This window comes from Schistocerca cancellata, chromosome 3 (genome assembly GCF_023864275.1).
Source record: "Schistocerca cancellata isolate TAMUIC-IGC-003103 chromosome 3, iqSchCanc2.1, whole genome shotgun sequence".
Classification (NCBI taxonomy): domain Eukaryota; kingdom Metazoa; phylum Arthropoda; class Insecta; order Orthoptera; family Acrididae; genus Schistocerca; species Schistocerca cancellata.
Genome location: NC_064628.1, coordinates 151,523,512 through 151,542,699, shown reverse-complemented (window position 1 = coordinate 151,542,699; position 19,188 = coordinate 151,523,512). Strand labels below are relative to the sequence as shown.

At 44.6% G+C, this 19,188-nt stretch overlaps 1 protein-coding gene across 1 annotated transcript in view; it reads right to left on the bottom strand.

Moving 5' to 3' along the window:
* The window catches only part of LOC126174772 (dual oxidase maturation factor 2-like), a 714,319-nt gene extending 695,929 nt beyond the window's left edge, over positions 1–18,390 (bottom strand). Inside the window, exon 1 of the mRNA XM_049921113.1 lies at positions 18,257–18,390. The gene's annotated coding sequence lies outside the window, so the exon portion shown is untranslated. The remainder of the gene's footprint in view (positions 1–18,256) is intronic.
* Positions 18,391–19,188: the final 798 nt, after the last annotated feature.

Here is a 19,188-nt window from a genome sequence, read left to right as displayed (position 1 = left end):
TGACATCATTGTTTATAGGGCTATTAGCCTGCATAAACACCAGGATGCGAAAACACATCGCAAAATTTTTCATGTGTATGTCACATCCACTGTAACGTCGCGTCTTTTATACAAGTAATATTGTCGCTTCTTAATGAAAACACGACGATTCTTGTTTTAGCGATACAGCATATTCATCAAACATCTTTCCGGGAACACAGATTTTTATATGCAGGTATCAAAAGCTAAGCAGCATGTTCTACGGCCCATCGTGGTTACTAATACGGCAATGAATCAATTTTGGTGTAACTTCAGGGTCTTTGCTACTGAGGTAGCCCTAATTATTCTAGAGATGTTTCCGATGGTTACAATACTGGACTCTTATCGAGGGAGAAATACTGGACTCTCATTTAGGGACACAGGGGCTTAAACTCCATTTCCTAACCTACTTCCCGCTAACACCAGGATGATTCCTTTAATACAATGTCTGGGCCGATTTCTTTCGTCCTTTTTTCTACGTTTGAGTTTGCACTGTCTCTAAAGACCTAGAAGATGGAATGATACATTAAAACTTTATAATTCTCTACTTCCTAACCTTTCCCTGAACGCGACAGACACCAAGAGAAGCAGTACGCTCTAAATGTCAGAGAACTTTATATGAGCCCGAAAGGCCATGTTGCCGTTATAACAAAGAGCACTTACTGTATGCCCCGTAAAGCTCCTCTCGAAAGGCCATCAAAACGTATACGGCGCTGTAAGCTTCGCAGACCTGCACGAAACAACGAACATCTTTCCCACGAACCTGAAAGTCACGTAACTGACCACTGTAAGTTTACACTGATGTAAAAAAAGAAAAAAAAAGGTCACGGGGCAGAGATACGCAGATATACAGGCGGTGGTACTATTGCGTACGCAAGGTATAAAATGGCAGTGCATTGGCGGAGCTGTCATTTGTATTCAGATGATTCCGATGTGATTGTGGGCATTCGACGGGAATTAACAGACTTTGAACGCGGAATAGTAGCTGGAGCGAGACGCATGGCACATTCCATTTCGGAAATCTTTGGGGTATTCAATACTCCGAGATCCACAGTGTCAAGAGTGTGTCGAGAATACCTCTCACCACGGACAGTGAAGTGGGTAATGGTCTACAATTAACGACCGGGAGCAGCGGCGTTTGCGTAGAGCTATCAGTGCTAACAGTCAAGCCAACACTGTGTGAAATAACAGCAGAAATCATTAGGGGACGTAAGACGAACGTAGGTCTACGTCTTAGGACAGCGAGGTGACATCTGGCGTTAATGGGCTACGGCAGCAGACGACCTACGAAAGTGCCTTCGCTAACAACATGATATCGCCTGCGGTGCCTCTCCTGGGCTCGTGATCAAATCGGTTGGATGCTAGACGACTGGACAACAGTGGCCTGGTCAAAAAGAGTCCCAGTTTCGGTTGGTAAGAGCTAATGGTAGGGTTCAAGCGTGGCGTAGACCCCACGAAGCCACGGAGCCATGTTGTCAACAAGGCACTGTGCAAGCTGGTGGTGGATATATAATGGTATGGGCTGTGTTTATATTACGTGGAATCGGCCTTTGACTGGAAGTGGTTATGTTCGGGTTCTAGGACACCATTTGCAGCCATTCACGGATTTCACGTTCCCAAACAGCGATAGAATTTTTGTGCATGACAATGCACCCTATCAGCAGGCCACAGCTGTTCACCATTGGTTTGAAGAACCTGCTGTGTAGTCGCTGCACATGTACTCTACAGAACGCGAGCAATACGGAACATCTTTCTATTCTACAGGCACTTAGCACTGCCTGCAATCGCCAAGTTTCAAACTGCAGTAAAAGTGAGGAGGACTGGAAAAGAGCTAGTTATTGTAAATAACGTCAAGGAAATTCGCATATATTAGCTATTTCTCGAAATATTCTGAATGGTACAGGGCCTACAGCTACATTTCCAACTAAATGTGGGTCGAATCTAATGACTCAGAAATATAAGAAGCTGATTTCAAATTTTATATAATGACCTTACCGAACGTTGATGGTTAACGATATGTCGCCATGTGGGCCACCAGTATACGGTAATGGATCGGTGCTTGAAGCAACAGAATCAGAAATGAGGTAACATGACGGTAACTTGAGTGTGCAATAACATCTAAGTAGACTCTTGTAATCACCTCTATAGTAACAATCTCTGTCGTAGCGATCGTAAAAATACAAAGATGCTCTGTGCGCGAGTCCTGAATGTTTGTCATCCTTCATTTTTCCACGCACTATTACAAAAACTGTACAATAAACTTACACCCGTGCAGAGATCTCATTCTTGCTGTTTCTGTGTTGGACAGCTAGGGAGGATACCTATATATCAGTTGTAATCAGTTTACGCCATACTGTAATAAGTATTGTGATAATAAACTACTGCACTTGTTTGGTGAGCTAGTTAAACTAATTAATATTTTATTATTTAAAATGAGCTGATTTAATTAATGTTAGTACATATTTTTCTTGTGTTTCATGCTGGTGGTGGAATATTAGTGTAGTGTGTAATATTTGTGCGTCCCTCTGACACTAGAACACTTTCCTCTAATATATTTTCGAACCTGGAAGTTGGTGAATTTTTTTTCCAAAGATTATTTTTATTAGAATTTACCACAGATTCATCTATACTTCACGTTTATAAGCTGTCGGGTAGTACAGGCATGTATTAGCACATTAGATCTGGCGACCATAACAGGACATTACAGGCGCTGATATCTATTAGACCGCAGGAGAGTCCGCAGCTCGTGGTCTTGCGGTCGCGTTCTCGCTTCCCGAGCACGGGATCCCGCGTTCGATTCCCGGCGAGGTCCAGGATTTTTCACCTCCCTCGAGATGAGTGGGTGTTTGTACTGTTCTCATCATTTCATCATGATTCATGAAAGTGGCGAGATTGGGCTGAGCAAAGGTTGGGAATTTGTACGGGCGTTGACAACCGCGCATTTGAGCGCTCCACAAACCAAACATCATCTTTGCAGGAAAGAAAGGGCTGGGTCTTATACGACCCTTCTTTGCGGAATCCTTATTGATTCATACAAAGGAGACTTTAGATCTCTACGAAATTGATAATATCCGACCACAAAACCGTTTCAAAAATGCTACAACAGACTGACGCCATACACGCTTACAGTTGCGGGCATCCTTTTGGCGACCGTTCTTGGAAACAGCAATGGCCTTTGCATTTTTCCAGTCACTGACCTAGAGACAGCATATGGCTGTATCGGAGAGACACCCCCTTTTTCTTCTTCTCCTCCTCCTTTTATCTTCTCCCGTCTTTTTTCCTTCTTCTCTGGTGTTATAAGGGTTGAGGGTGTGTTAGTGGCCATATTCTCTTCCTGGCGGCACCTCTTCCCATGGGACTGAAAATGTTTTACCTCATCTGCTGCATCTAGAGGAAATCTACATTCAAGTGTGAGAACGTTTTCTAAATGTTTGTGTAGCATTTGTCTGAAACGGGACGTGGGTACCAGCCTGGTGTTTAGCTAAATAGATATCGGAAACCACTTAAGACCCACATCCAGGATGGCCAGCTCGGCAGCCCATGTTGTTAGTCCGTGAAGCGGGTTCGATCTGAGTCACGCTCGCCTCCCCGTATCTCGGATGCGGCGCTTTAACGCTCCCGGCTATCCGAGCGCGTCGGAGACAGCCCACATATGCAGTATTACTCTCGGAGTGCTCGCATGCTGGCGAGTGAGCAGCGAGGGAAGGGAAGGGAAGGGAAGGAAAGGCAGTGCACCGTGTACGTGACGCGCGGTCGGCAGGCGAGTGGGCGTGTTTCTGCTCGCCAAGGTCGCGCGGCGCAGCGGGCCGCGAGATGTCAAGGCTCGGCCGAGGACGCGGGCCGCCTTCCCTCCCTGCACGTGTCGTCACTGACCACACGTGTTCTCAGCAGCGTTCAGTGTGTGTTACCCCGGCTCGTACCCGCTGCAACTCTGTACCTGGCCGGCCTGTGTAGATCTGCACCGTAAATTAAGACGACGGTTCTCCACTGCTTAAGCGCCGAACTATAAGACAGCGTACCTTTTTGTTGTTGTTGTGGTCTTCAGTGCGGAGACTGGTTTGATGCAGCTCTCCATGCTACTCTACCCTGTGCAAGCTTCTACCTACTGCAACTTACATCCTTCTGAATCTGCTTAGTGTATTCATCTCTTGGTCTCCCTCACGATTTCTACCCTCCACGCTGCCCTCCTACTAAATTGGTGATCCCTTGATGCCTCAGAACATGTCCTACCAACCGATCCCTTCCTCTAGTCAAGTTGTGCCACAAATTTCTCTTCTCTCCAATTCTATTCAATACCTCCTCATTGGTTATGTGATCTACCCATCTAATCTTCAGCATTCTTCTGTAACACCACATTTCGAAAGCTTCTATTCTTTTCTTGCCCAAACTATTTATCGTCAATGTTTCACTTCCATACATGGTCACACTCCATACAAATACTTTCAGAAAAGACTTCCTGACACTTAAATCTATACTCGATGTTACCAAATTTTTCTTCTTCAGACACGCTTTCCTTGCCATTGCCACTCTACATTTTATATCCTCTCTACTTCGACCATCATCAGTTATTTCGCTCCCCAAATAGCAAAACTCATTCACTACTTTAAGCGTGTCACTTCCTAATCTAATTCCCTCAGCATCACACGATTTAATTCGACTACATTCCTTTATCCTCGTTTTGCTGTTGTTGATGTTCATCTTATATCCTCCTTTCAAGACACTGTCCATTCCGTTCAGCTGCTTTTTATGGACCAAAAATTATGCCCTTTTTGTACCGTGTGTTCATAAGTATGTCGCGAATACGACGATAGGAAGAAAAGAAAATACGAGGGCATGTTGAAAAGTAATGCCTGCGAATTTTTTATGTGGAAAATATTAAAGGCTTATGAATAAAACAATCGTTATTAACATTCTACATTTTTATTGTTCATGTCAATATATTTGCAGCCCTCCGACACTAGAACAACCCGAATTGTAGCGTGTAACATGGCGGTGTATAACATAACTATGCCAGTGCGTGAGAGACCACGTGCTGGAATCGAGTTTCGCATTCGAAATGTTTGTCCACACACGGAGCACCCTCTCCTTCAGCATGACGATGCCAGACCGCACACGAACGCTGTGACATCTACAAAAGTTCGATGCTTGGCTTCGCTGTCTCGATCACCTTCCAAACAGTCCCGACTTTACCCCATCCGATTTTCTTCTGTTTCCAAAATTTAAAGAACATTTTCGAGGACTTCACTTTGATAACGACGGATCAGTGTAAGCAGAGGTGCTGTTGTGGAGCAGTGTACAAAATCAAACATTCTACAGAGATGGTATCAACAAACTCGTCTCTCGTGGAAGAAATGTGTTCGTCGACAGTGCGACTATGTTGAGAAACATGCCTGTAGACATGAAGAATAAAGATGAAGTTTTCACATAAAAAAATTGGTGGCATTACTTTTTAGCAAGCCCTAGTACATCGGGATAGCCGGCCGTAGTGGACGAGCGGTTCTAGGCGCTACAGTCTGGAAACGCGCGACCGCTACGGTCGCAGGTTCGAATCCTGCCTCGAGCGTGGATGTGTGTGATGTCCTTAGGTTAGTTAGGTTTAAGTAGTTCTAAGTTCTAGGGGACTGATGACCTCAGAAGTTAAGTCCCATAGTGCTCAGAGCCATTTGAACCATTTGAACATCGAGATTATTGCTGAGTAGGAGCGGTAAATTAATCCTCTGAACTAATAGGCAGTTCATGTTTGATCCTCGTTCTACCTACTCAAGGGGAACACCTATTAGATCAATTAATTGGAACAGTTGAAATGTGGAGAGGACGACTAAATGGTGTAGTGAGGATAAGTTGGAAAAAGCGTTTCAATGAGTTCATGAATGTCCAATTCTGTTATTAATTGCACTGCACGAGTAAAACTTCATAGTGTTGTAGGAAATGGTGCACAATTTTCAAATGACATGGTCGCTTTAAGAGCCCGAAGTAACCCCTGCTACACGCCGCGGAGTTTTAATGGAAGATCAGCCCTTTTCTGCGCTCATATGATCCAAGGGTGCAGGTTCCGTCCAAATGAACATCCACAATCATCGATATCTAAACGACCACAACGGAACTAAGGTCAGCATTGGTCAAAATAACTTTAACTTGTACAAGTTTGAGGGAACGCTCATAGCTTCAAATCTCGCTCACTTCGTGAAGAACCAGCCGAGGAAGCAGATTCCTGCTTACAGTTATCGATGGTGTAGTAGATGGTTGGTAAGAAGTGTGTCAGGTTTGGTGAGCTGTCTGATTTTTTGCTAACTCACGAAGGCTGAGGCAGCAAAGTGGGTAAATTTTTCATTGCAGCCTTATTAAGCTTGTTTATGGTCGACCATGTTTTATTCTTGAAGTGAGGCAAGTCGACCCAGTATGCCGGCGAGTACACTGACAGTCGAAGAATGCATTTGCTGTCTGTTTCTTTGATGAACCATATCCTCTCACAGATATCACATAATATGTCTAGGCAGAGTCTGATAGTGACCCTTTAAAGTTGTCAAGAATTAACGTGTTTGGGTTTTAGGAACATACTTCTGGCTCGGTCCGAGGTATTAAAGAGGAAAAAACGAAGTGGTGGATTCTGCAGGGAAGTACATGGAAGCCACAACCAAAAACTCATGCACAAAGTAACGTAAACGTGTACTGCCAACTTCCGTTGTAGCTAATTAGGTTAAATTAGGTCACCACGTGTCAACATTTCATTAATGTCAGAAGAATATTTCTCAGTTTAAACTCTACGCTCGCTAGGAGAAAAGTAAATAAACACAGAAAAGAGAGTCCACATATTTTCACCAGTAAGGATGGAGCATGCAACAGACAGCAGTCCTATATCTTGGGTTAGTTTTCACACAGTCAGCTGAATTTACATCGTGTGCTTCGTAACATTGTCCTGAGAGTGTTTTAAACGTAGAAAATTGTGCCATCTTTCACATTAGGAGCCATCTGCCATCGAATATTTGGTTTTATTCATAGTGTGCACAGGTACACGGCAAGGAAATGATATCAAGAGTTATGTAGTGTAGTTACTAAACAAATACCTCATAGGCAGTCAAACTGGTAGCCCAAATCCAGATTTGGGAGTATTGGTTTATATTTTCCCTGGAACTTCGAAGAGATATATGTGATTATTTTCATTATCCATAACCCCAAGCTTTTTTGGGAACACCTCCCGGGAAAACATAAACTAAGATAGCCAAATCAGGATTTGGACTACCAATTTGACTGCCTACGAGGTATTTGTTAAGTCATTGCACTACCTAACTCTTAATATCATTTCCTTACAGTGTCCCTGTGCACACTATCAATAATATGAAATATTCTAGGGCAGATGGCTGCTAATGTGAAAGGTGGAACAATTGACTACGTTTCTTACATGAAACAATCTCAGGATAATGTTACAAAGCACACAATGTAGGTTTATTTAATTGTGTGAAAACCAACACAAGATATATGACCGTTGTGTGTCTGCAGAGAGGACGCTGTCGACTAAGCGTTAAGTGCAACAAAGAGATTAAATATTTGTGGAGCCATGCCACTGGGATCAAATGCTACAGCTATGATGGCAGAGTTGAATGACTAGCAGAGGCGGCTTGTGCAAAATTTTACCAATGTGCTACAATGTGGTGATTTACGGCAGTAATCGTAACTAAGTAGAATATATTAATTTTACGTATATAAACTGAAGTGCTTGGATATATTTAAATTTGTAATTAATAGTTTAACATTGCAGGGGATAAAATAAAGTGAAAAAATTATAGTTGCAAGAGTAATCAGACCCTAAATCATGAACTGTCAGTCAGTTCTGATGATCACTTGGTCACAGTGTCATTACATCAACTGCACCTCAAAAGCCCCTCCTACTCTATGTTTGCACAATACGTTACACGCACTTTCAAAGAAAAGTACTGACCAGGCGCTGTGAGTTACGGAGCCCTCGTCGGCCTGGAACCGCGCGACCGCTACGGTCGCAGGTTCGAATCCTGCCTCGGGCATGGATGTGTGTGACGTCCTTAGGTTAGTTAGGTATAAGTAGTTCTAAGTTCTAGGGGACTAATGACCTCAGAAGTTAAGTCCCATAGTGCTCAGAGCAATTTTACGTAGCCCTCATAGTGCCAGAAGTGATGCCTTCACATTGGAGTATGCATAGTCGAAAACAGACAGGTGCGTCCCTTCTCTGAATTGATCGTTGTGCAGCTAACCATAACTTCAGCACCCGTTACTGGTTTCTAGGTACCACGGAGAGAGATAGACAAAATATGTTTTCGTCCATTTTCTTTGCATACCGGCACGCATTCAAAGATAAGTGGCATAATCTTAATTTTAATTTTCGGCTCTCATTCAAACAGAAATGGCGTAATTTTAGTGCCGTATTTACAATGTTCTGTAGCACATTAGCACGTTACAACCGGCCGCCCCTGGAGACCAAACTTGACTGTAACAACAAAGAAGAGCCTGCTCGCCACTACTTGAAGGGAAAATGTAGAATACAGGTCCATGTCTGTTAATTCCTTCCTCTGACAGCGCAAGGTACCTTTGTCGTCGACGTTTCCGTCGTGAAATTGCATGCACGTCCGACGAACAAAGAGATTTCATTAGCGACAAGGAAACAAAACAGAGGGGAGAAGAGTGGGAGAGAGCGTGGGAGGGAGGGGTGGTAAAATCAGTTCTTTTCTTTTTTTAAAGCTCAGACGATGAGGGTAGTCTTGCACAGGACTGAATGTCATGGTTGCTGAGGATCTTTCTCGTTAATACATTAAGTTAAATTTTTGGGACACACCCTCGTGGGCATTTTAATGCGACTGTTAAATGCGATGCCAGGAAAGATAAGAGAAGTTCACAGTCAATTTACATACTTGAAGTAAGATGCTAAAATACTTTATAGATACAATTAAATTGAGTGTATCATTTAATGCTTTTCCGATCATTGCTGATTCAGCAAAAATTTCCCAAAAAATCTCTTGTTTTTTGTTCACAAAAATCTGCAGTGCTAGTGACGGTCTCTTAAATCCAAAGTTTGAAATAATTCCTCATTTGTATACACAAAGTCATATTCAGAAGTGGTAGTTTACTAAAGTAGCGTGAAACTCTTCTAGCCGGCCGCGGTGGTCTAGCGGTTCTGGCGCTGCAGTCCGGAACCGCGGGACTGCTACGGTCGCAGGTTCGAATCCTGCCTCGGGCATGGGTGTGTGTGATGTCCTTAGGTTAGTTAGGTTTAAGTAGTTCTAAGTTCTAGGGGACTTATGACCTAAGATGTTGAGTCCCATAGTGCTCAGAGCCATTTGAACCATTTGAAACTCTTCTAGGCCATGAGGCAGGAAGTGATGCAGAATGATATGTGCTGTCCCTCCAGAGTTAAAAGTTTCTCGGTGGACATTAGGTACGTCATGTGTCGTCAGCACAGTAACGATTGAATTCTGACCGATTAATTAATTTCTCATCACTTGCAGAAATACGCAGGGCGCTGACGTTGCGAAAAAAGTAGGGAAAAGATTTAAAATTTAAATTCTAATCATCGCGGAGGCTCGCAAGTGGCATGTCCTTGTCTTATAACAACGTGAGATATTTCCCACGCTTCCAGTTGAACAAAGACTTATAACAGGGAATGCTAGTCGTGGTACAACTTCATATTTCCACATACGCTGCAAAATCTTACAGCGATGGATCATGGGTCGTCCCTAAGGATTTACAGCAATACGAGAACATCACACACCTCCAACAGAAGTGTCTTTCAGAGATATCAGGTCCACATCAACAGCAGTTGGAACCTCGCGAAATGCGTACGCTACAATGGAAGAAGCAAGAAAATTGTAACGGCGACATACCTGGGAATCGAACTGGCCTTAGAACTTTATTATTGTGGTAGAATTGTCAGATGTCAGTAGCATATAGTCGGCAAAGTATTTCTATCCCGCACAATCTAGGGATGCATCGATTTTGTCGCTCAACAAAAGGAACTATTTATGACGAAATGGATGTTCCTCACCCAACCACAACCGGAGCAGGAACTTGCGGTACGATAGAAAAACTCAGTTATATACATCTGGCTTTTCAAACAATGTAAGTCGGCCGCTGTTGCCGAGCGGTTCTAGGCGCTACACTTCGGATCCGCGCGACCACTACGGTCGCAGGTTCGAATCCTGCCTCGGCCATGGATGTGTGTGATGTCCTTAGGTTAGTTAGGTTTAAGTAGTTCTAAGTTCTAGGGGACTGATGACCTCAGATGTTAAGTCTGATAGTGCTCAGAGCCATTTGAACCATTTTTGAAACAATGTAACTGTTAAACGATGTTAGTTTCTATGGTAAAGAAAGGACAGTTTTAAATTATAGATTAATGTAAAGTCTTTGTGTTAAGGTGCAGAGTACAGTTCTATAATGAGCTCAGTTCGTAAGTTTTTAAGCGTCAGATAAAAAGTAAGAAACAGAATTTACAGCAGACTTGAACGATTGTCGTTGTTGTTGTTGTTGTTGTTGTTGTTGTGGTAAACGACATGCCTCTAACTGTTTCGTTACTGGACAACTGAAAACTTAGTAAAGGTCAATTAAAAACCGGCAGCGCGGGGTAGCCGTGTTCCTATGGCGCCGCCCGCCGTGTGGCCGAGCGGTTCTAGGCGCTACAGTGTGGAACCACGCGACCGCTACGGTCGCAGGTTCGAATCCAGCCTCTGGCATGGATGTGTGTGATGTCCTTAGGTAAGTTAGGTTTAAGTTGTTCTAAGTTGTAGGGGACTGATGACCTCAGAAGTTAAGTCCCACAGTGCTCAGAGCCATTCGATCCCTTCTATGGCGCCTTGCCACGGTTTGCGCGGCTCTCGCCGTCGGAGGTTCGAGTCGTCCCTCGGGCATGGGCGTTTGTGTTGTCCTTAGCGTAAGTTAGTTTAAGTTAGATTAAGTAGTATGTAAGCCTAGGGAGCGATGACGTCAGTAGTTTGGTCCCATAGAACTTACCACAAATTTCCTAATTTCCAATTAAAAACCTACTTTCGTGATTCTGCGTTTGAAAGAATTCCCCTTGCAAGAGTTCGTTCAAATCGACATGCTAATGTGCTTGTTAAACTACATGGGCAAAGATTACGGTCGAGATGCTATTATTTAGCAACGACCTTTGGAAACTTTTGATATTTGCTACGGAATTACGCAATCAGTATGCTAGAGCAAATACAAGAGTTGTCTGTAGAGATCACTTCCATTTCACCTGTTTCAGTGAATTTGATGAATGTGTAACACGCGGTAAAGTGAAGAGCACTGGTGTTGTAATTTCTTTTCGATACGGAGCAAGTAAATGTCTTTGGAAATGACGGAACAAAATCATTTTAAAGAATTCGCTTACCTCGATTTCCTCATGACCTACGCAGTCACGTGTAACGACTGATGGAATGCCTTCGTAGTCGTTTGGAAAGTTTGTTATACCTTTCTCGTCGACAGGTCATGGCTTGTAAGTTTCCAAGCACAACCACAGCACGGCACAGTTAACAGAAACAGTGGACACAATCGCACACGATTCTCACTTTCGTTCATATTCATTTAAAAAAAAAAAAAAAAAAAAGCAAGGCTACTTTTCCCGCAAAACAGCAAATGTCTCTTTCGCGAAGTAGCGCTGATGCACTGGTATTTAAGTCTTAAATGTTGCAGACGCTTAGTGACACGGGACTGGAAAGAAAAAGTCTGAATTGTCGCACACGGTTTCACTGGGACCGGCCGTCCGTTCGTCCGCCAGCCGGGCGTCGGCGCAGGAGCCGGCAGAAGGCAGACCAGTTGTGGCCCACGCGGCGAGCCGCTCTCTCCCGCAGAACTCGCGGACTGCCGGGATCGTCCCACGGCGCGCCCACTCCCTCAGCCGGGCATCGAAGCCAGCACGCCACGCACCGACCGCACGCAGCACGTCTGCTTCCGCTCCTCTGCGCCACGACTCTCGTTGCTCGCCGACAGCGCTAACGGCGGAGGGTCCCGGCTTGCGGCTCGCATGCGCGGATACCGCCGGTGAAAGCTGCACTCTTCGTTCCGCGACGAGAGCGAGTGGGGGGAAAAAAGAGTGGCTACTCGAGCGGCGCGTCTATCGCCACACCATCAGTATACGCACTGCGTCTGTCGCGGAGAAAGGGACGCACGCACCGGAACAGTCACACATGTTTGTTACGCTGCAGGACACTCAGGTTCTGGTAACGCGTCTTTCGAGAACGGCAGCGCGTAACGCCTCGTTGCGTTCGCTTGTTACAGCTTTCTTGAGGGTTCGCAGTAGTACTTGGAAACAACACTGCACCATTATTCAACAACAGTGTCCTAGCCTAGCTGCAGCCTGGGCAAATAACTGTAGGTAGCAATGTTTTGGTTCAAAATATTGCTGATTCCTTGAATAAATGAAGCAGGCAGCTCTTCCTTCGACTGCTTTATTTACGCGAGATGCGTTTCGCTCTCCTTCACTTGGCGTACAAAAATTCAAATCTTCGTTAATGCAACGTTTTTATCGACCACATTCAGAAGGCTGCAGCTGCTTTTCATTCTGTAGTTTGTAGCTCCTTTCACACATGTATGTGCTTAGCACAAAACTTTTCAGGCCGCGCGGGATTAGCCCAGCGGTCTTAGGCGCTGCAGTCATGGGCTGTGCGGCTGGTCCCGGCGGAGGATCGACTCCTCCCTCGGGCATGGGTGTGTGTATTTGTCCTTAGGATAATTTAGGTTAAGTGGTGTGTAAACTTTGGGACTGATGACCTTAGCAGTTAAGTCCCATAAGATTTCACACACATTTGAACATTTTGAACACTTTTCAGCTTCACTGGCGCACTAACGCAGCGCAGAATTCACCCTATGACCGATTTACGCATATAAATCAGTATGGAACCACAAGTAGAAGAACAAAAGGAAGCATCCGCATTCTAAATGCAGGCGCCGGCCATAAGTGGCCGAGCGGTTCTAGGCTCTTCAGTCTCGAACCGCGCGACCGCTACGGTCGCAGGTTCGAATCCTGCCCCGGGCACGGATGTGTGTGATGTTCTTAGGTTAGTTAGGTTTAAGTAGTTCTAAATTCTAGGGGACTGGTGACCTCAGAAGTTAAGTCCCATAGTGCTCAGAGCCAATTGAACCATTTTCTAAATGCAGGCGATAGAAACTTTATACTGACGAAGCTACAAATGTATTATGGTAATTAAAGATGCGTCAAGGCCGGAAACTTATCTCGGGAGAAAGAGGCTGAATAAAAGAAAGAAAAAGAAAGAAAGAAAGAAAAGAAAGACTTGTTTCTGTATTTCTTCAAGCAACTTAACCCGCATCCACGGGGCTTAACCCCAATTATTTTTAATTCCATTGATGGCAGAATAGCAACTGGGGTTGTATGTTACAATTTTTTTTTAGTATGCCAGACATTTATTGCTCCTAGTTGCATTATTCATTCAGATATTCAAATTATACTGCGATCGATTTCTGAATATCTACAGGCACCTACAAAGGACTCTTTTAGTTACCGAGAACACACTAGTTTATGAAAAGAAGAAAGCGTTTGGGGGTTCGTCACGCGGCTCCCTTTGCTGAAGAAGACCACCGTCAAGGGATGAGAAATCTGACAAATTTGCCGGCATTCGACTCCTCAGAATGTCAGCAGAAAACGGAATAAAATGCAGTAAGTCAAAAATCACTCTTCAGTAGCTCGTGAAACGAAGTAGTTTGACATCCAAAAGCAAATCAAATTCTAAATATGTTTGATTCCACATCAATGATGATTTTTTTAAAACAGATAAAACGAAACAAATATTGCACAGTAAATACTCAGTTTCAGTAGTTGGAGACAGGAATTTTAAGTACCCTGAACAATTATTCGACAACTAGCTACATCACGTCCACACAAATGCAGAATAGGTAATATTTGCTATCGAAGTGGAGTCAATGCGGCCACTAGTTGCTCCTCGATTATACAGTGCGTGATTTACAGGAGCCTGAAAATGCAAAGTAGTTTTCCCTGCTACTTAGTTCAGAATGGTTCAAATGGCTCTGAGCACTATGGGACTTAACATCTGAGGTCATCAGTCCCACAGACCAAATCTACTTAAACCTCACTAACCTAAGGACATCACACACATACATGCCCGGGGCAGGATTCGAACCTGCGACTGTAGCAGCCGCGTGGTTCCGGACTGAAGCGCCTACAACCACTCGGCCACAACGGCCGGCTGCTACTTAGTACCGTCCACAGAAACTGACTGCGATGGCGCATTCGCAGGTAGACTCATGGGGGGTGCTACATACGTCTTTAAATTTGTTAAAGGTGGCAAGATGCAAAGAACGACTATGTCAACGGCCAACGTTACAAGACCTGCTCCCAGAACGCTATAGACCAGTAGATCGATGGTATACAAATTATGGATATATAGGGCAATGGAATTCAACATCTAATGCAATTAAAGAGAAGAAGAGGCAAGTTTTCATAACAAGAAATATACTGATATACATAAAAATACTATTAGCTAGCAATTTTGCAAACAACATACGGAAACACCAACTGTACTAGAACCCACATATCTGTTCTACAGAAATGGACTTATTCTTTTTGAAATAAACGTTTAGAAAAACTATTCTAACATATTTTACCTAGGGTATTAGTGTTAAAAAGGTGTAAAGCCAAACGGAATTCAAATGCCATATAACAATGTTAACATATACTGGCAATGTGTGTGAGGTATAGTCTAACAGATGTTGAGTTTCTCACAGGTAACTTCTCAAGTGAAAGCGCTCGAAATACTTCTTTATGTAAGATTGTGCCGTTCACATATGATAATGACGTAAACAATGTCTTCTTAGGTAATTTTAGGGCACCTTTCTATCAGTCCATATCGAAGACCATTGTATATTCCTCCCTAGATACTTTGAACACCGGTAAAAGTTGTTTCACACGCTGTTATTCTAAAGTCATTGCAGCATAACACGGAATTCATAAAGACATATTTTGAAACTATTTGACTCTGTAACAGATAAAAAAATCACCCAGAGAAAAAATCAGTAACCTCTACGTAACAATTAACTCAATGAATAAGATTTTTTGAAAATATTTGCGTCTTTATTGCATTATAGGCATTTAGACGTAGGGTCTCGCTTGCATGGCTAGAAGAGGGACAAGATGTGGTCATACTATCCATCGTAAAGAGAGACATAGAAAGTTGCTGAAATATCAGGACTGACAGCAGGTAAACCACATACACTTTTCATCTAGCAAAAGCCCTTTGGATACATAACTTTTCCACTGTTTACTCCAATTAGGTGCTCGACGACTGCGAAACTGTCACGAATAATAAGGACCAAAGAATATTTTGAGAATTTTAAAGTAAATTTCTTAACAGAGCATTAGTCTATAAGCGACAAAAGTCCGTAGTTAAAAAAAAAAAAAATAAAGTTTCAGGGTGGCGCACGAAACGTCACACGACATGAGTTACGAATTATGCTTCTATTTTGGGATGGAATCCTAAGTAAATACTACAAAATCAAAATATCCTTCACGGATAACATGTTCAATGTGCACAACGTCCTGTCTTACAGTTTCTTGAAGTCACTTGTACACTGCTGATGACTCTCCACTACAGATATTTAGCAATCACGCTGTGTAACTCCACAACAACGACCCTCAGTTGCAGAGATTTTTCGTATTTCTGAACGTAGCCCCAGAGGAAAATCTCACACGGATCAATTTCAGAGTTTTGCGGCGTCCAGAATCAGCCACGTCCACGACACTGTGTAAATCTGGCCGACATTACACGAAAGCCAAGCCCATGAAGCGAGATCAAGCGCAACGTTTCCAGCACGTGGGCGTGTTCCATCCAGCATGATGCCCTGTGTCTGCAGCAGTAAACTTGTTGCCACGACTGGGGAAGCATTGTTTTCGCAGAATACCGAAATCCAGTTCACCGGTTACAGTAGAATCGAAGGACAATTGGTTAATGATTCCGTGGCTTGAGATCACGATCCACGCACAAACTGGAACCGTACTTTTCTTTAATGTCCACTACTAGCGAATATCCCAGCCTGTTTGTTTATAACTTTATTAGCGTGACTGAATACTTGATCAGAAACGAGCATGTTGTACAGAGCAACCTCTTCCTGGATTGCTCAGTTTGCAAATGTAGTAGCAGTCTGTATCCTATCTTTATCAAAAAGTTATGCACCACCGCAGTGCTTAATTTCTAAAATTTTAGGTGCCGGAATGCACTTCTTCAGCCATACAAGCTTATTCCTCCTCCTCCTCCTCCTCCCAGCCATAAAGCCACAAATTTCGATTTTTTGCAGACTTGTGATAAAATGTACAATGAGAAATATTTTTACAATATATTGTTTTGAAATTCAGGATTTTAAAACACAATTTCTTATTCTAAAAACAAAAAATACAAGATTTATCAAAGAAACAGACCCTACAGTGGTAATGTTACTTGGGTCCTTAATTCTGCTCGATACATATCGGCACAAGTCAATAATCTTCGTGAATGTCAAGTCATGTTTTCAACTGCTGCCAGCCGCAACGTCCAAACAGTTGCGCTGCATCTGCTCGGTGAGCGGAAGTTGTGGGGTCGGTCGCCTTTGCATTCCTAGACTTTAGAAAATCTCACCGTGAATTTTCTGAAAATTTTCTGATTGATATATTTTATTAACTAATATCTTTTTCAAATAGTACAGTACGTCGACCCACGCCCCAGTCCATCACGTCATGTTGGTCACCCACTGTCACGTTCACTGGTGCCGGCGCAGCGGCAAATTATAGTTACGCTGTGATTTATTACGCGTGTACTACTTTAAATCTCCCGAGCCGACTTGTTGTGGTGAGTTAAAAAAGGTACCATGATGAATGAGACCGATTCAGCTGTGTGATAAACCAGCATTTATAATACAACTACTTTCGCGGCGTCAGAGCCACATCTTCATGGATAGGACTACATGTTTATTTCATAATTTATTTCGAACGATAACCAGGACATGCCTCAAAATTCTTTGTCCAATAGTGCTAAAAAAAATTTTACCGTAAAGAGGTCGGTAAATGAATTCAAAAGAGGGCAAAACGCAGGGAACATCATACCGATACAGGAAATCTCAGGTGTAACATCCTCGTGGCAACGTGAGGTCCGCAGTGACCACCTAGACGAACTGAACTGAACCGCCTCGGATTTCCTGTATCGGAATGAGGTTTCCTGCATTCTGCCCTATTTTGCCTTGGACTACCGACGTCTTGACGGTTAAATATTTTTACCAAAATTGGACAGAGAGTGTGGGGTCATCTACTGGGTATTTTTTGAAATAAATATGTATCGGTGAAGATGTGACTCTGATGCCGCAAAAGTAGCCGGCCGAAATGGCCAAGCAGTTCTAGGCGCTACAGTACGGAACCGAGCGACCGCTACGGTCGCAGGTTCGAATCCTGCCTCGGACATGGATGTGTGTGATGTCCTTAGGTTAGTTAGGTTTAAGTAGTTCTAAGTTCTAGGGGACTGATGACCTCAGCAGTTGAGTCCGATAGTGCTCAGAGCCATTTGAACCGCAAAAGTAGTTGGCTCATAAATAAAAATTTTCATATGCCTGAAACGGTCTTATTCATCATGGTACAGTTTTACAACTTTGGATGCCCACAATACAAAATTTGCTAAAATGAGATTTAAAAAAGACCACCTGGGAGGTGCCGGAACTTAAGCCCTGCGCTACCGAAATCTTATAAGGAGGCTGGCCAGTCTCGGAAACGGTAAAACTTTGCACAGAATTGAAATTCGCCATCCAGCATTCGGTCTTCTTTTCGAACTTGAAGTCAAAGACACTAGCGATGCTTAACGTTTTGTAATGTACGAACACCAGCAGACTGTTAACATTTTCTCTTCAAGACAGTCGCATTGCAGTATAATCGTCGAGGTAGTCTTCTTACTGCCTGCGGCAAGGAGACAGCCTTGTACTGGGAAAGAACAAAAAGAAAGACTGTGTCACAGTACCACTTTTTTTCTCTCCTACAGTGGTAGCACAACATTTTTTTGCTTTTGTGGAACTATCGAGCTGCCTTTGTCGACCTTTATCACAAACTACTGGGCTCTTCACACCAAATTTCGTTATTTGCACGGACGTAAGAGGCTCCGAGCAGAATTTTCGAGGACGTAGTTCCACTCGCAAAGCCTCGAGAGTACATTTGAGTCGTGTAACATATCGTGCGCCTCCCTGTAGGACGGAAGAAGAGACGACGGCGAGATGGGCAAAGAGCAGCAGTTACCAGGCGTGCAGGCTGCTCGGGAGTCGGCGCGGGTAGTCGCGCAGTGTGGAGTGTGGTGGCGTAGCGCGGCGCGGCGCAGTACTGTGCGAGGTGCGGAGCGGCGGCGCGGTCAGCTGCGATGCCGTCGCTGTCGTCGTCGGTGCGAGACTGAGCGGCAGTAGGCGGCGGCGGCGGCGGCGGCAGCAGCGCGGGCCGCGGGCCGCGGGCAAGGTCGCCGGCTCGCTAACCTTGCGCTCAGGGCCGGCAGCCAGCGGTGCCTCAGCTCCATTACCTAGGGCTCGCGCGGCCCGCGTGCCGCGGCCTTCCTCCGCGCGCCGACGCCCGCGTCCGGCATACAGAGCGGCCGGCCGCGCTGTTGCTGGGCCTCCGTTCACTCACCGTGCCTCGCTGCCTCTGCACCTCACGTCGCTCACTCAGTCCCCCATTCCTGCGTCTTAACGTGCGAAGTAGAAAGATCTCGTGGGCGACTTCCGGTATTCCTCCAGCCACTTACAACATGCGTACTATATACACTCCTGGAAATGGAAAAAAGAACACATTGACACCGGTGTGTCAGACCCACCATACTTGCTCCGGACACTGCGAGAGGGCTGTACAAGCAATGATCACACGCACGGCACAGCGGACACACCAGGAACCGCGGTGTTGGCCGTCGAATGGCGCTAGCTGCGCAGCATTTGTGCACCGCCGCCGTCAGTGTCAGCCAGTTTGCCGTGGCATACGGAGCTCCATCGCAGTCTTTAACACTGGTAGCATGCCGCGACAGCGTGGACGTGAACCGTATGTGCAGTTGACGGACTTTGAGCGAGGGCGTATAGTGGGCATGCGGGAGGCCGGGTGGACGTACCGCCGAATTGCTCAACACGTGGGGCGTGAGGTCTCCACAGTACATCGATGTTGTCGCCAGTGGTCGGCGGAAGGTGCACGTGCCC